The following is a 13934-nucleotide window of genomic DNA, read 5'->3' as shown; positions in this document are numbered from 1 at the left end:
TTTCTCCTTGCAGCTCCTACTGCCCTACGCTGAGTGCCAGCAAGCAGCTGTGCACGAGAGGGCTGTGGGACGCCTCGTGAAGCTGGGGGATCTCCTGACCAGCTCTTCTTTGGTGTCGGTAAGGAGCCTGTGGTGCAGGCAAGCTGCAGCCACTGCCTGTCCCTTGTCACATGCAGCCGTGTCCTGGAGCTCCAGGCTGCCTCCAAGGGAAGCCACCAAGGCTCTGGCTCAGCCGGGATCCAAGCCTGCAAGGAGCGTCGGCCCAGGGCTTTGATCCTGAGCGCTGCCCTCCGGCCTCGTGGCAGCACTGCTTCCCTTTCCCAGGTCCGGGAATGCTTCCAAGTGGGCGGTGCCAGCTGTGGCAGCTTCTTGGAGAAGAGCGTGCCGGTCCTGGGGCAGCTGGTGGGACATCTCACCCTCTGCGGTGCCTGCAAGGACGAGGGGCGCAGCGACGAGGCCACAGAGGCCCTGTGGCACCTCTATGAGTTCCTCCTGCAGGGAGAGAGTAAGAATTCCTGTGTGGTTGCAAGCAATTCCCCTCGCCCACCCCTTGCAATAGGCCCAGCGCCTCCCTGGGTGTCCTGCTGCGCACTCTTCCCTGCTAGGGCCTTTTCCCCTGCCAGGGGAGGTTTGTCCCTGATGCCTTCCATGCGCCATGTCCAGCTGTGCAGCCTTCATGCTGAGTGTTCTGTGTTTCCCTTCCCGCGCAGGCAGGGAGCCGTCGCAGGAGAGTGCCTGGCAGCAAGAGCTCCGAGAGGAGTGGGAAACCGCAGGCACCTTGAGGCTTTCCCGGTCCAAGGACACCAGGGAAATGAGCAGGGTAAGGAGCACCTCCCTGGCTGGGACTTCCAGCTGTGGGGTCAGCCTGCAACGTGGACGCGGAGAGGGGCGGCTGCCAGGTGGGCTGAGGAGAGGGCCTGCACTTTCCTTAGGCCAGGACTAGCCCGGGGCTTCCTTCCTGCATCCCACAAGCTCTGCTTCCCTGCAGGAGCAGCGGGTGGGGACCTTAACCCCAGGCACCAGCCCCATCCCAGCGCCGTCACCCCAGCCAGCAGAGCCCCGGCTCCTGGCTCGGAGGGACTCGCTGTGCCAGCACTGCCCCATGTCGCTCTCAGGGCCACGCGCTGCTCAGCCAGGCACTGCAGTTGGGAGCCTGGCTGTGACATCTCCCTCAGGGCTGCCTTCTTTTGTGCCCTAGATGTTTGGGAAACACCTCCATCCAGACGAGAAGGCAGAGGCCATCCTCGTAGCCATCCGGGGCATGAGAGCCTGCAGCAGCTACGACCCGCAGGCGGCTGCTCACATGCTGGACGAGCTCGTCACAGACGACGCGTGCCTTTTGGAGCATGTGAGTAGCCTGCGGGTGGCACGGCCGGGGTTCAGGCCCTTTGGGGGCTTGTTTTTCCCCTGAGTGCTCATGTACCAGGCACCCAACTGCCTCTGTGGCCAGCCCAGAGCGGTGGCAAGGGCAGGCATTCTCCGCGGGAGCTGTGCAGAGGGCTGCAGTGCGGCAGCAGCCTCACACTTTGCCATGTGGGCTGCAGGCGCCAAGGCTGGTAAAGAACATATGGGAAAACATCCTGGCCGTGCGAGATGCATCTGCACGGCTCAGCCTGGACAGAGCTCTTCTCCTCCTGAGCAGCACATGCCCGGACAAGGTGGTCGCCAGCCTGCTGAGCTGCTGCCCCTCATGTGACAGGTCTGTGCTGGCAGGGGCAGGGGCAGGGACAGGGCTGCGGCCTCGCAGGCCACGGGGCTGCAGCCGCGGCAGCCGCTGACAAAGCGCTCTGGGCCCGCAGCGCCGCCGGGGCCATGTGGAAGGTGCTGCTGTCCAGGCCTGGCGCCGCGGAGCCGGTGCTGCGGGAGCTGCTCGGCGCGCTGCAGGACTGGCGGCTGCCCGAGGCAGCGGCCTCGGCCGCCTCTTCCCTGGCCGTGAGTTTGTGGGGGAAGCCCCGCTCTGCCCTTGGGCTGCCCTTGCCCCTGCGGCGAGAGGCAGGGCTACCGCTGCCCTTCTCCATGCAGCCCCAAGCTGGGGCCTCCACCGGGACACCCAGGCCCAGTGTGGAAGGGGGGCTACGGCTGGCAGGGCCCTGACCAGCGCCAGCTTGCTGGGCTGCTGGGCCTGCTTTGGGCCCTCTGCACACCCGGACACACGGAGCTGGCCTGAGCGGCTGCGTGTCCCCCTGCACCCCTGCATCGCCCTGCTTCATGTGGCACGCGCTCAGCCTGCGCTGGGGACAGGACTAGGGGCCAGGGCCACGTTAGGGTTCCAGGCAGCAGAAACGTAATCAGGGCCAAGTCAGGGGAACCAGGGTGCCCTCCAGGCTACGTGTGGCCCTCCAGGGGGATGTTCCCACTGCCCAGGAAGGCTCATGGTGGCTTTGTGGCACCCGAGCCCCAGGAGCTGCCGTGGCTCTGCTCTGGCCAGGCAGCCCCTCCAAGGCGCAGGGCACTGCTAGGAGTTTCACCCCCGAGCTCCAGCAGCACAGGAGGGACATGTCAGCAGCGAGGGCTGTCTCTGGGCTTTTTCTGCAGGCAACGCGTGCGCTCCAGGAGATCCTCCACCAGCCCCACTGCCTGCACGTGCTAGGGGCGTTCTTCCCCCAGCTCCTGCTGGCGCTGCTCTTCCAAAGCTCTTTCATGGCAGCGCTGGAGCAGAACGAGTCGGACGCATTGTGGGGGAAATGCCGAAGGGAGGAGTCCACGTGCAGCAGCCCCGTGAGGTGCTCCATCACGTCCCCGCCGTCCCTGGCAGGCAGGGCTGCAGGCAGGGCCAGGGCTGCGAGTGTGAGCGGGTGTTTTCTCTGCACACAGGCTTGCAGTGCAGACCATGAAAGCACTGCTGTGCCGTGCCGGCTACGAGAACGTGGTGCTGGCCATGGCAAGGAGGGGCGGCTGGGATTTGCTCCTGCGCGCTGAGACCCATCACCAGGGAGTGGGTTTGCTGGCCAGGTGAGAGCCCCTGTCTCCCCGCTCTGCCGCAGCATTTCACCCCTGCGCACAGGGTGACTCTCAGAGCCCACGGGGGTGCCCAGTTCTGCACACAAAGGTGGCTTTGTTCTGTGCGTGGTGGCCCAAGGGATGTGATGGGAGGCAGTGAGGGTGCAGGCTCAGGAGAGCTTTGCCTGGGCTGCTCAGGCCTCACAGAGCCTTCTTCCCTCCGCCAGAGAGATGAGGAAGAGCCCAAGAGCGCTGCGCCTGCTGCTGTTCCAACAGCTGGCAGTGCTGCTCTTGGGCGAGGAGCCCTGCACGGAGATCCCTGCCATGGCTTTCCTGGTGGAGGTGAGCCTCATGTGGGCACTGCCCTTCTGGGGTGCTTCTAGCTCCAGTGCTGTCTGCGACCCCCAGCTGTGGGATGGAGGGCAACGAGCGCAAGTGGGGCAGTGGGTGTTCTGCAATGAGTCCCCTCGGCCTTCACCCCTCTGCAGCGGGCTCCTTCTTGTCCCCACGTGTCTTTGATGCCTCCTTTGTGTCGCGTCTCTTTTGAAGGGCTCCTCCAGAGCATGAGGACAGGAGGCTGGTGCAGGGAGGGGAGGAGCAGGCCAAGGCTGTGCCCTGCGCTGTGTCCTGAGGCCCCAGGCAGGGAGGGGGTCCCGGGGGCTCCCTGCAGTCACTGCTGCCCTTGGCCAGGCTTCCTCTGAGCCCGCTGCCCTTGCCCTGAGCTACTGCTGGGATCCAGTGGTGTCCGACACAGGCAGTGCTGCGGCCATTGCCACCTTCTCTGTGCTGTGCATTGCAGCTTATGGCCTGCAGTGACCTTCAGGCAGATGAAGATGTCTTCCTGGGAATCTCTGTGGTGTCCCTGAAGAGTCACAGCAGGGTCATGCATAAGCTGGGACTCAGAAGCCTCCTCGTGCTGTGCAGCAGACAGGAGATGGTGAGCAGGGCATCACTGGGGGAAGCTGTGTGATCTGGGCGCTGGGTGCCAGGGAACAGGCTGGCTTGGACTTTGCTGGGCCTCGGGAGCTGAGGGGGCTGCAGATCTCAGCCCAGCACCTAGCGAGCCATGTCTGAAAAGGTGTGAGACTGAGGGAAGCTGCTGTCTAATAACGTGCCAGGGTAGCCTTTTATTTCTGTTTTTTTTTTAATTGAACTTGTATTTCCCACATACAGGTCAGAAAAATGCACGTCCTGATGCCTCTGGTCATGAGACACTTGCAGGACGAGGACAGGGACATGAGCAGCCAGGCCCTTCTCGTGCTCAGCCGTGTGGTCCGTGTCCTGGAGAGACCAGCACTCACGGACATGGCTCCAGAGCTGGCTGAGAAGCTCCTGCCACTCTTTGAGGATGTAAGGCGGGGGGCAGAGCCGTGGGGCTGGCTGGTGTGTGGGAGGCTGCCAGGAGCCTTTCTGCCTGGGGCTCTTGGGATACTGTCCTGTGCTGCCCGTGCTGTCCTGGCTGCAGGGCTGCATTGCACCAATGCAGCCTGTGCAGGAAGCTGCCACGTGCGGTGCCAGCGCTGAGGAGCTCTCTCTTCCTTGCCACCAGGAGTGCGAGCACACACGAAAGCTCTCCATGCAGCTCTTCAGCAGGCTGGTGGAGACAGCAGCGGGCACCGCCAGGGAGCAGATGAAGCGGCACGTGCACACGAGCACGCTGCCACTGCTCTTCCACCTGCAGGATGAGAGCCCCAGCGTGGTGGAGGTACGGCTGAGCAATGGGGCACGCTGGGGAGCCGAGTAGCCACGTTGGGAATAGCTGTGGGAGGTGGTCCTGGCTGAGTCCTGCCTGGATGTCTCTGGGGCTGCAGCCCTTCAGCCTCCTGCTGGCCTGGGCTGCAGCTCAGCAGCTCTCGGGAGTCTCTGCTGTGCTGCCTGTTCAGGACAGGCTGGCTCAGGTGGTGCCTGCTCCGTGTTTCTGCCCAGCGAGGGGGGCCAAGGACCCCAAAGCAGATTCAGTGCCCTGCTGCTGCCCCTTGCCATGAAGGGCCAGCAAATGCCCTGAGTCTTGTCAAGAGGAGGGCGGTGGGGGGCACAGGCTCTTGTCCCATGGGCTGCGGTGGCATCTCCCCGTTTTTCCCATGTGCAGGCTGCTCAGGAAGCCCTCCTTGGTGCCGCCAAGCTCCTCAGGTGGAAGGAGCTGAGGCGCTTGGCTCAGAGCCAGCAGACTTGGCTGATCAGCAAGTGCCTGGTAAGGACAGTCCCCAGGCTGCAGCCCAGCCCGGAGCAGCTCTTTCCTCCTCCGTGCCCAGTGTGTGGGGCTGGCGGCTCCAGGTGCAGGAGCAGCCCTCGTGGGCTCTTCTGCAGGCTCCTCTGCCTGTGCTGAGCCCTGGGATGCTGAAGCTGCCCCTGGCCCCGCGGGGCCTTGCAGCAGGAGGGCCCCTCAGCGCGCGGGGCAGCAGGGCCCTCCGCTGCCTCCAACGCCGGCTCGGCGCTGCCCGGCCTCTGCGGGGTCCTGAGTGTGGTGGCAGGGGGAGGCGGCTGCTCCTGGGGGAAGGACGGCGAGAGGACGGTGTGCGCTGAGCCCTGTGCTCTCCCCAGCTGGCCGGGAGCAGGGGCAGGAGGAGGGCGGACCAATACCTGCGCCAGAGCCTGTCCTACCTGGAGAGCAGCCAGGAGTCCCTGCGCGAGGCGGCCGTGCGGTTCCTGGGTGAGCCCCGAGCCCTGGGCTCCATCTCTGTTCTGGGACAGCTCGGCCTCAGCACCGGCTGCTCCGCTGGCAGCAAAAGCAGCCCCATAGCTGCTGCAGCCCCCGTGCCTGAGGCAGCGCCGGGCACCCTCAGCCATCTCTGCCCGCAGCGGTGGGGCCGGTGGGAGCCCCTCGAGCAGGAGCCCTGCGGGTTACACTGGGGAAAGGGAACTGGGGTGAGCCCTGCCCGAGGGGAGGTGGGTGCCTGGCCAGGCGGGCAGGACTGGGGGAACAACTTTGAGGAGCAGCATTTATGGGGCGCTGTGTGTGTGCCTAGGGCATGCTGGGCAGCGCAGCGGGGAGCAGAGCAAGGAGACGGTGGAGGTCATCTGTGAGAGTGAGTGAGGGCAAGCAGGGGGTCACACGGGGCTGGGGGGACAAAGAGAGACCCTGGCCAAGGAGCTCCCATCCCTGCGTAGGTGAGGAGGGCTCTGCTGCCCGAGAGGAGCGGAGCAGGGGTGGTGTGGGGAGAGTGGAGAGAGATTTCAGGCACCTTGGGCACATTCCTGGGCAACTGGATTAGCCAGCTAATCCATTAGAGCCCCTGGCTCTATCCTGGCTGTGGCAAGAGCTGGGTGGGACTGGTGGTGTTAGGAGGAGAGGCCTGGGGCCCGCGGGGATACAGGGGCTTCATCTGAGCTCGTGCTTCCCCCGTCAGCCCTGAAAGGCCTGCAGGAGGACAGCAGCCCATCCATCTCTTCCCTGGCCACCCAAACCATGCTGATCCTGAGAGCTGCAGGGAAGGGGGCTGCATCCACGGGCGCCCAGGAAGGCCTGTGCAACCGCCTGAGGAGAGCGTGGGAGAGGCTGCACTGCCCTCTGCAAGGTGTCAGTCTGTGCTGCTGGCGCTCGGCCACGTCCTGATGCCAGGCTGCTCTGTGCACAGGCCTCATTAAAGAAACGTTCCTGTCTCTTCACCGTGTGTCGTGTCTTTTCTTTGGCAAACCAAGCAGCAGCAAACGCAGGTTGTGAAGGGATTGGGGTCCCCCTCTTAGAGGAGATGGGTACGCACTCTCTGCAGCAGGCTGCAGCCAATAACCTGACCACTTGCTACTCCTTGCAGCAGTCAGCGAAGCCTCTCCTGCCCTCCAGCTTTCCCCTTACATAGAATCATAGAATCACAGAATGCTGAAGGTGGGAAGGGACCTCTAGAGATCATCTAGTCCAACCCCCCTGCATACGCAGGGTCACTTAGAGCACGTGGCACAGGACTGCGTCCAAGCGGGTTTGAAGATCTCCAGAGAAGGAGACTCCACAACCTCTCTGGGCAGCCTATTCCAGTGCTCTGTCACCCTCACTGTTAAGAATTTTTTTCCTTAAGTTCCTGTGGAAGTTTTAATGCTTTAGTTTCTGGCTGTTTCCTCTGGTTCTGTCGGTGGCCACCACTGAAAAGAGACCAGCACCATCCTCCTCACTCCCTCCCTTGAGGTACTGACAGACACTGATCAGATCCCCTCTCAGCCTTCTCTTCTCCAGGCTGAACAGGCCCAGCTCCCTCAGCCTCTCCTCACAGGGCAGATGTTCCAGGCCCCTGATCATCATCCTTGTAGCCCTGCGCTGGACTCTCTCCAGCAGTTGCAAATCCCTCTTAGACTGTGTAACCCAGAACTGGACACAATACTCCGGATGTGGCATCACTAGGGCTGAGTAGAGGGGCAGGATCACCTCCCTCAACCTGCTGGAGATGCTCTTCTTAAGGCACCTCAGGACCCCATTGGCCTTCTTGGCCACGACGGCACCCTGCTGCCTCATGGTCAACTTGTCGTCCACCATGATGCCCAGGTCCCTCTCTGCAGAGCTGCTCTCCAGAAGGTTGGTCCCCAACCTGTACTGGTGTCTGGGGTTATTCCTCCCCAGATGCAGGACCTTGCACTTGGCCTTGTTGAATTGCATGAGGTTTTTCACCGCCCGGTTGTCCAGGTCCCTCTGGATGGCAGCGCAGCCCTCTGGGGTATCAGCTACTTTTCCCAGTTTCGTGTCATCAGCAAACTTGCTGAGGGAGCACTCTGTGCCTTCATCAGCTGCACTGAAATGCCACCATATACATCTTACACCATGTTTCCTGAATTGCTTTTTAGCAACTTTTGAATGGGCAAATTGATTACAGACTTACTAGGACTTGGGTATTCGCTTCAAAACTTACTGAAAATTGTGACTGGGGATTAAAGAGGCTAACAGACTGCCCGATGCCTCTCATCACATAGGCACAACCAAGCTGTCTGTCCTTTCAACCTTCGTTCCCAAGTTAAGTTTCTGATCATGGGGGGGAAAAAAAAAAAAAAAAAGTTTGGAAAGCTCAGTTAAGTTACAGCCTATAAAATGCACTGTAGAATACCTCCATGTGTTGGTCAGTGTGACGTGACTTGAACTTTGATTCCTCATGACCAGTATTTTTTTCTTAAAATCTCCTCACTTTACAAAGAATGTCCTGTATAGTGTAGTTTAGTCAGCTGTGAAAGGCAAATGTAGCATGTAAGCATTTTCTTAAGTCGACTTAAAGCCCATTTTAGAATATTCACTGATTAAAAGCCACTTCCAGAGTTACCTTTTGAGGGTTTTGAAGCCTTCTAATTTCTAAACCACATTTCCTGGTGCCTGCTTTCTGTGTATTTGTTGCTGTGCCTGCATTGCACGTCATCTTAAGTAGTCTTGTGCCCCTGGAGGAGCTGCTGTTGAAGCACACAGCAATCCTTATTGCCTCCTTTTGCTGGTAACTGGAATTCTTCGTTTGGGATGCTGAACACTTCATTTTGTGAGCAGGCTAGAAAGTTGCCTTCGTAGCTTCCTGCTTAGGTCCAAATTCCTTTTTTTTTCAAGTAGAGCAAAAAAAAAAAAAAGATCTTTTGTGTATATGCAGTGCCTTGATAAAGTTTCTATACAGGCATAAAGTACGTGCATGTCAGGTGCTCTGCATATTTGTGACTGATTTTCTTGGTTCTTTTAAGCAGGGAAACTTGATGTATGCTTGCAAGAACAATGAAGCTGCTGAAAAAGCTTATGCAACTCAGGTGATAGGTTAATTCTGGCTTTAAACTATCTATCTTTACTGCTCACAGAAGTGAGCTAACTACTGGATAATTTCCATGTGTGCATAATTCTCTATTGCCATCGGGGTTACAAGCCAGATGGATGGATGTCAGGGCTGGGCTGAGCTCAGGACAGATGCTCAGAAAAATAAAGGAACACATTCACAACATGCTCACAACCAAACACAAATAAAAGGCAACAGATGCCACAGACAGGTGGGAAGTCAAGTAAACGGGCAGTATTATTCAGCATGGGAAACAGTGCTCTTGCTACAGCAATAGTGGGGCAGTTTTCCTGGTTTTGTGCAGCACAGCAGGAATTTTCAGGAAGAGATGTGCATGAGAGCTCCTCTGAAGTGTATCCTCCTGCTGCAGTTACAGAATCATCATCATCGTCAGAAGCAGCTGATGTTCGTGATGCTGAGGAAGGTGAGGATCCTCGGAAGCGTTACGGCCTCAGGCAGAGGAAAACTGTCATATGCTACCAAGCTCCTTTGGAAAGTAGGTTATGTGCACAGGTACTCTCCAGGGCTAAATGATTGCATATAAATGAGATACAATTTTTTGAATATATTTATATACACACACACACTCAGCTTTGATTTAAATTTCTTCTGCAAGTGCATTTTGCTGCATTTATTGCATGCATGTAACCTGTGTACATTGCATTTCTTTGCCACTTCAGCTGCTCATTGCCATTTCTGTCAATGCCCCATTACAAATGGGCTGCTAAAGGGTCACTTCAGAAGGTCTACTTTTTATAAATCTGTTTCTACTTGTAGTTTAGACTTTTTTGTTTCATTGCACTGTTTTATCAAAAACTTAACCTTTAAGTTTTGTTATTTCCATATCCAAACTTACTGATTTTAATTTAAAGGTCTCCACTGAGAAGTATAAAAAGATATATGTACATATCCTTCAAAGAAAAGTCATAAACCCAACATGGTACTCCTATCCTCTTGTCACTTTGTGTCCCGAAAAAAGCTACTGTGTGTGTTTCCCTTGTACTATGCATTGAGAAAAGACACTTGAAACTGCTTTCTGGAGTTATAAACAGGTGAAACATCACTTTCTGCCATTTTATTTCATTTTATAGAATCATCATCGTCAGAAGAAGCTGAGGTTTGTGATGCAGAGGGAGGTGAGGATCCTCGGAAGTGTCACGAATTCAGGCAGAGGAAAACTGTCTTATGCTATGAAGTTCCTTTGGAAAGTAGGTTATAAGCACTGTAGAGTAATTAATGGGCCAATGGTCTTCAGCCAAAGCCTGAAGGGTTGGTATAAACACCCAACCAGGGTTGAGTATTTATATAACCTTCACACATCTTAACCCACCAATCCTGGAGCGTCAGCATCCCAGTGACCAATCCTGGATATCCTCTGCTTCACCAGCAGTTCCTCAGTCCTAGTTTTGCAATCTTCAACAGGTTCTCTTCATGAACCTTTTATCCTATATATTCCCACACCCAAAGTCTTGTGTGCCTTCTGTGCCCTTGTCCCCTCGAGGCCCTGCTGTGTTCCTAATGTCCTGCGTTCTTCATGCCACGCATGTCCTCGGTTCTCTCTGTTTCCCTCCCCTGTCCTCTGTATCCCTAATCCCACATGCCCCCTGTGTCCCTGTTCCCATCTGTGCCCAATCTCCCATGTGTCCCTCATCCCCCTTGTGTCCACCCAATATCCCGTGGCCCCCAATGCCTTGTGTCCCCCCGCGTCCCTGCACTGTCCCCGACCAAGGTGACGCACCTGCAGCACGAGGAGGCAGCGCAGACAGCCCGGCCACTCGGCACGGCGGGTGCCCAGCAGCAGCCGCCGCAGGAAACAAGGGAACAGGGGGCTGTGCCCCCCTGTGCACCCACCACCACCACCTCCACCGCCTGGAGCACCTCTGTCCTGCGCTGGCAGCTCTGGGGCAACGAGGGCACCACTCAGGACACGCAGGGGACGCTCGGGGTCCCCTTTGGGCCCAGAGCAGGGTCACGGGGGAACCCAGCGGTTCTCATGTTGGGTTGGGAGTGGGCACCCAAAGTGGCTCCCACTGTGTGCGGGGGGGTACCAGGTTGGGGGGGACCCACTGGGGATCCCATGGAGCGTTGGGGCATGTTGGGGTGGGTGGGGTCACCCAATGGGGTCATGGGGACCATGGGCACCCAAAACATGGCACAGGGGGGACATGGGGACCACGAGCACCCCAACGATGACATGGAGGGGACATGGGCAACATGGGCACCCCAGGCCTGGCACAGAGGAGACATGGAAACTACTGAGGGTGACTGGAGTAATCCTGGGGACCCAGCGGTGACACTCACTGGTGCTGGATGCGGGTGAGGACGTCCGAGAGCTCGGCCTGCAGCTTGACAGCAGCCACCAGTGGCTTCTTCTGCTCCTGCAGCAGGTCCCCAACAAGCTGGGGACAGACAGGGGTGGTTGTGCAGAGGGGTCAGCACGTGCCCGGCAGGGTCCTCGTGTCCCCCCGCTCCCAGCAGGACCCGGGGGTGCCCCGACGCTCACCTGGCCCTGCCGCTCGGCCGTCTCTACCACAATGATGCTCTCGGGAAGGGCTGTCTCACACCCAGAGCGGCTTGAGCTGCTCAGGGAGCACCTGGCGGGAGCCCTGTGGGGGCCCCAACACGCTCAGCAACCGTGGGGGCACCCAAGGGGTTGAGGACAACCAGGAAGCCAGTGCTGGTGGCTCCCAGGGTGTCCCCACACTGTGCCCACACTGGTGTCACCACCCCACAGACCACCATAGTGCCCACGGCAGGGACGGGGGAACTCTGCCTGTCCTTGTCTTATCACTGCCCTACTACCCCCATCCCTGCTGTGACGTCCTGCATCCCTGGGCTGTCCCCTTCCTCTGGCAGGCCCCTCAATGTCCTATGTGTCCTTAATATCCTGTGTCCCTTATGCACCATATGTCCACCCAGTGCTCCATATGCCCCCTGATGTCCTCTGTGACCCTTCAGTGGTGTGCTCTGACACTCCATGTGACTGCAGTGCCCCATGTCTCCCCAAAGACTTCTTTGCACTCAATGCCCTGTGTGTTCCCTGATCTCCTGCATCTCCTCCCATTCCCCATGTTTCTCCAGTGTCCTGTGTGTCCTTTATGCCTCAAATTCCCCCTATTTCCTGTGTGTCCCTAATGTGCTCTGTGCCTCATGTCCATATGTCCTTAATTCTCTGTGTTCCCTGATGTCCTGGTCCTGACAATGCTCCATGTGTCCCTGCATGTCCTGTGTCCCCCAATGTCCCGTAATCTCCATTTCCTTCTGCATCTCCCAATGCCCTGCATGTTCCCTGATCCCCTGTAACCCCTCTGATTCCCCCTGTTTCTCCAATGTCCCATGTGTCCCCAAAGTCTTGTGTGCCTTCTATGCCCTTGTCCCCTTGAGGTCCTGCTGTGTTCCTAATGTCCTGCGTTCTTCATGCCACGCATGTCCTCAGTTCTCTATGTTTCCCTCCCCTGTCCTCTGTATCCCTAATCGCACATGCCCCCTGTGTCCCTGATCCCATCTGTGTCCAATCTCCCATGTGTCCCTCATGCCCCATGTGTCCACCCAATATCCCGTGGCCCCCAATGCCTTGTGTCCCCCCGCGTCCCTGCACTGTCCCTGACCAAGGTGACGCACCTGCAGCATTAGGAGGCAGCGCAGACAGCCCGGCCACCCGGCACGGCGGGTGCCCAGCAGCAGCCACCGCAGGAAACAAGGCAACAGGGGGCTGTGCCCCCCTGTGCACCCACCACCACCACCTCCACCGCCTGGAGCACCTCTGTCCTGCGCTGGCAGCTCTGGGGCAACGAGGGCACCACTCAGGACACGCAGGGGCCTGACATGACCCCTGTCCTGAGATGTAAAATCCCCCCAACTCCACAGATCCCTTCTTGCTTCCTCGACAGGGACCCCCAAGCCCTCTTGGGAACCCAGTTTCCCCCCTTTCTCCGCGCTCCAAAATCCCTCATCCACTCGGGGACCCCAAATCCCACTTTAGGGGCCCCAAATTCCTCCTGCAACCCCAATGTCCCCACACCTCAGGAGCCAAGGACCCCAACTCAACCCATATCCCCCCTCTACCCCAAACCCCAGCCTCGGCTGCCTGGCACCCTCCACCCCAGCTTGCCCCTTACCTGGCTGATGTCAGCTCCTCTTGGCTGCTTTTCACTTGGGTCTTCAACTTTTTGGGGATTCCTCCAGAATCCATGAGCTTTTTATGGTCCTCCTCCTGCAGCCGGTGCAGGGAAAGGTCATTGTGCGGGTTAGGGCAGTCAGTTGGGGCACCCCAATATGGGGAGGAAATTACGCATCCGCATTTGGGGAGAAAAGGGAGATGGGGGCTCCCAAACCTGGGGTGGTGAGTCCAGAATACCCCAATATTATGGGTGAAATTTTCTAGGGCATCCCAATATTGTTTGTCTGTTTTGAGGGAGAAATATTGGGTAGGGTCTCAAAAAACTAGGAGCAACTCCAATATGTGTGTGTGGGGGGATTTGGGGAACCCACATACTTGGCAAAAGGGCCAGGGCACCCCAACTTTTGAGTGAAGGCAGCTGGGAGCATCCCCAATACTGGGGGATTCCAGGGGACCCCAATACTGCCAGCCAGGGGTGCTTTGGGCACCCCAATGTTGGGGGGATCTGGGGCACCCCAGGATGTTGGGTGAAGGGAGCTGTGGGCACCTGCACTACAGGGAGGGGTCTGGGAGATGTCGGGGGCACCTCAGTATTGGCCGTGCAAGTAGCTGGGGCCCAACAATACCTGGGCTGAAGGGAGTCTGGGGCACCCCCAATACTGGGGAGGGCTCTGGGACACCCCAATATCCAGTGTAAATGGAGCAGGGGGCAGATCCATATTAGGAGGAGCCTGGCAGAAGTTGGGGACACCCTAACACTAGGGGTGTACAGAGTGCGGGGGGGGGATCACCAATGCTGGGGGGGTCTGTGGCACCCCACAACTGAGGGGAAAGGGACCTGGGGGACCCTCAAAACTGGAGGGCTCTGCGGTAACCCAGGACAGGGGTGAAAAGAGTTGAGGGAACCACCAGGACTGGGGGGATCTGGCAACAATATTGGGGTCTCTGGGGACTCCTAATATTAGGGATGAAGGTTTCTGGTGGCATCCCATTACAGAGGTGGCCCAGGGTAGCCCAAAATTGTGGATGAAGGGATTTGGGAGCAACCCAAACCTGAGTGGGAAGTGGGGCAGTTCCCTCCCATATCAGGAGATGGAACCTGGGGAACTCCATTATGGGAGGGTCTCACCCTTCTATTGGGTTAAAGGGAGCTG

General features: G+C 58.3%; 1 pseudogene; it reads left to right on the top strand.

The window, feature by feature from the left end:
• The first annotated feature begins 2830 nt into the window (after window positions 1-2830).
• LOC148595476 (maestro heat-like repeat-containing protein family member 7) lies at window positions 2831-6353 on the top strand (annotated as a pseudogene).
• The last annotated feature ends 7581 nt before the right edge of the window (window positions 6354-13934 follow it).

The sequence above is a fragment of the Tinamus guttatus genome, unplaced genomic scaffold, assembly GCF_059628265.1.
Source record: "Tinamus guttatus ecotype Peru unplaced genomic scaffold, ASM5962826v1 Tinamus_guttatus_pri_ptg000095l, whole genome shotgun sequence".
Lineage (NCBI taxonomy): Eukaryota > Metazoa > Chordata > Aves > Tinamiformes > Tinamidae > Tinamus > Tinamus guttatus.
This window is presented reverse-complemented; position numbering and strand designations above follow the sequence as displayed.